This window comes from Pinus tabuliformis, chromosome X (genome assembly GCF_031772625.1).
Source record: "Pinus tabuliformis cultivar Carrire ecotype Pingquan chromosome X, CPIR1, whole genome shotgun sequence".
In the NCBI taxonomy this organism is placed as follows: Eukaryota; Viridiplantae; Streptophyta; class Pinopsida; order Pinales; family Pinaceae; genus Pinus; species Pinus tabuliformis.
The window spans coordinates 1030709032-1030712924 of NC_142308.1; the positions used below are offsets into that span (position 1 = coordinate 1030709032).

General features: G+C 34.5%; 1 non-coding gene across 1 annotated transcript; it reads left to right on the forward strand.

Moving 5' to 3' along the window:
* The first annotated feature begins 3353 nt into the window (after positions 1-3353).
* On the forward strand, positions 3354-3461 carry LOC149143276 (U6 spliceosomal RNA). The gene has a single exon (XR_016265323.1). It is a non-coding gene; the product is annotated as a U6 spliceosomal RNA (small nuclear RNA).
* The last annotated feature ends 432 nt before the right edge of the window (positions 3462-3893 follow it).

Genomic DNA, 3893 nt, shown 5'->3' on the forward strand with positions numbered 1-3893 from the left:
GATGGTTATCTTGTTTTGAATCATAGTTTTCAGCTTCAGTTGTATGTTGAGTTGCCAATATTCAAGTTTTTGTAGATAGTGTAAATAGAGGGCAATCAAGTATCCAGTTGCTTGATTGGCTTCATTGACATTTTTCCTTTACCTGATTTAGCAGACATTTTTCAGTAGTTAGAATAGAATAGGCAGTGGATTTTGTTTCAGCAGCAACTTTCTTTCAAGTTCAGTTTTTAGCAAATGACGATAGAATTCATCAAGGTTTGAAGCCCGAGGAGAAGGCCCTAAGGCTCTGATGATCTGATAGTTTGGATTGAAGTTTTCAGTGTTTAGTTTGTTTGTTAGTTTTTTACCATATTAACCCAATGGATAGGCATGCTAGTATACGATGTTCTTGACACCTTTTTCAGAGCTACCATTCCCAATAAGGCCAATGTTAGTGTCAGTATTTGCATGACTACCATCAATGATAAAAAATCCTCTTTTCAGATCATATTAGGGTCCCACTCAGAAATGTTTGTCATTCCACTAGGTCATCATTAAAAACTTTACTCATCGATGGTAGCCCTAGTAAAAAACCATCACTCTCCCTTAAATTTCATTACTTGCAGGCACATTGTCATACCTTGCTGAATGTACATCAATCATGAGGTAAAATTTGTCATGGCATCATATCAGTCATGACACCATCAATTCTGTTCAGTCAAGGTTACCATTAGGTGCTAGGGTTTTCAAGGTCCAATAAAACACCATTTCCATTGCATAATGTCAACAAGTCTCATAGTGATCAAATAACATCTCTTTACTATCTCAGGATGATTTGTAGACAGAAAATCTTGTTTCAGCATGTAATTTTGATTTTAAATGTAATATTTTTTATTTTTTCACTATGTAATTTTATGTCTTTCAAATGTAATAAGCACATGATGTCCAAGCTGCTAATTTAGAGTTCCAAAATGCAAAAGGATCAAACATTCAAATGTCAAAGTGTTCTTAATGTATATCAAGTGATCAATTTTTTAAGAAAAAGGCCAAGAACCAAAGGCCTAAAAAGAGCATTAGAACTAGAGAGACAGAAAGAAGCTGAACTAGCCAAGGAGCATACCTTAGATGAGAAATTTGCCATAATGACAATGAAAATAGGGAGCATTGGTTTGAGAGAGTTAACAACCACCTTGAGAATATCTTGAAGAAATCAAAGAAAGGCAATGACATACAGAGGAGGATGGAAAATTATTATTTCCGAAGAAACCAAATAGCAAGCTCAAAACTCAAGAAAGTGAAGTCAAAGCCTGAAACCCTAAATATGAAAGAGGAGAATATAAAACTTGATATCCTTTCTAAGGCCTCTTTCATGCTTGACATACTTCATCAGCAGTTCATGTATCAATTTTGATAAGTTTTTGGGCATTTTTTGGAATTTTTGGGTTTTTTGTGCGACTTTGACAGGTTTTGCACAGTTGGACTGTCCTATGCGCAACACCCTAGGCATTCCACACCTTTTAGATGCCTCTAAATGAAAAACCAAGACTGCCATTGGATTTATAATGCAGTAAAAATGCAATTTTGACTATTGGCACACCAAAATTGGGCAATCTAACAAGGAGAAATGGCCAAAAATACCTCAAAAATCACATTTTTGCCCTTGTTTTCAGCGAGGCACTGCGCACTAGAGCAGTCTTGGGATATTGACGTTTTGGAGGGTCAAATATTATCATTATTTGGAACCAAGTACATTTCTGGAAACAAGACAATACATGCTTTCCAATGAGCTATCTTGAGCTCAATTTGGACATCGAGAACCCCTTCAAAACCCAGTTGGAAGATGGCATTGCGCACAGACCAAAGGAGCTGCGCATAGGACCAAAAACTAATATTTTGCTACCTTTTTCACACTTTCTCAGTTACTCAAGGAATTTTGTGAAGTTTTGCTGATGTAATTGGTGAAAAAAAATGTAATTATGTCTTTTAAAGTTACCTACGGTAAATACATTAGGTGAAAACTCTTTTTGTCATGTAATGAATCAGTTTCCAAAAAGTGAGGGATGAGTCAATTTGACCTCCCTACACTCTAGGTTCCAATTCAGATTTTGGTGGAACAACTCCTTAGCTCATGGATTCGACCCTTGAGGATGTGAGACATTATTTGATGGCTATATCTATCATTTCTTGACTCATTTCACTAGTGGGATGTTGTTGTATTTATCAAAGACACTAGGGTAATCAGTATTTGGTAGAAATTTAATGAATGAGTTGCAACTATTTTGATGGAATACATGTGGTATGGCATTTTGACATAGTTTCTTCTTATGTTGCATATGCTTGAATGTTTTGTAGTCTCATGTTTCATTTCACTTCTATGATATGTTGATTTTCAAGTTGATGAGAATACATCTTACATGCTCTGTTTTGGGGAAATCTTCATAATTTGTCCATTTTCTTCAGTTTAGAAAGAATACATGCTTGTCTTGCTCTTTCTAACACCTCACTAGTCTTATCCATCTTGTTGAAGAACCTTAAAGTGTTTGAGTGTCTACCTACCTTGCTCCATCAGATGTCTGCAATCATACCCTTATTTTCCCTGACCTAGTCTCTTTGACCTAATCCTCATCCAACAACCCAATTTCAAACAATCAAACCCTTCTACACATCATAACTAGCCTAAAACCCTAATTCATCCAACCCTCTTGGCTGTGATTTTGTGGAGAGAGCCCTCTTCAGCTTGGTAGGGCTAAATACCAAGCCAAAAGTTTGGTCCATGGTTACCTCAGTTGGACTCTTCCTCAGCCTTGGAGATCTGTAGGAGTGATAACAAGGTATATACTAGGTTTGAATTTGTTGACCTTGCTCAGAAAGTCGACCCTATCCTTTCTTAAGAGAGGATGCCAAATAATTTTTTGTAAATGTATTATAACTTCTACGAGATATTAGGAGGTTATTGGAGAATATATATACAAAACAATGTATGGGTGGGAATATTCTTGAATGAGAACAATCTAGCTAAAATAAGTACAATAGAGGAAATCCTGTTTTGTATTACTATCCAATTTTTGTATCATATTTTGTTATATCTTACAAAATTTCGGATCTTTGGTGGAATAGTTGTGACCCTAAGAGTGTTTTAATGCAATACAAATTCAAAATTTCGGTTAGTGTTTTATATATGTATATATATATGGGGTTAAAAAAAACATAATTTAAAGTATTTGATTTTTCTAATATTTCATAAATTTGATTTAAAATAAATTAATATTTTTTTAATATTATCATATAATAATAATAATAATCTAGTTCTACATGACCAAGCTAGATGACAAATGGGTGCCCGTGTCTGTGCGACAATGGTAGCTATCTGAGTAGTCTCTTTGGAGACATTCTATAAAATTGGAACAACATAAAGAAGATTAGCATTAGCATGGCCCTTGCCAAGGATGACACACACAAATCGAGAAATGGTCCAAAAGCTTAATGTGAGTAGTCTAATTTATAGATGAAATGCTTTTTTTTTTGCTGTCAATAGGATTTCAACCAAGATTATGATATCTTGTTGTTTAAAATACACTTTTGAATGCATAAATGGATTTAGCATCCTAAAAACCCTTGACTCACTGAAACTTTGCAAATTAAACAACTTAAACTAATTGTTAAAAAACATGTTAAGGAAAAAGGCCATTTAGTCTTTTAAGTGGAGAAAGACAATGTCTTAGCCAAACAAAAATAGTTTTAATAATTTAAAGATTTTGATCATTTTTAAATTATATTTGATTAACAAATCACACCCTGACAAACAATTTCCTAGTCAAATTCCATCCAAAGTCCATCACCCTGCCTTAAAACCTCTTCGATGGCTTATCTCCGAGATGTTATTTCGTTTTTCCTGTCTCCTAACTTGACTCGCC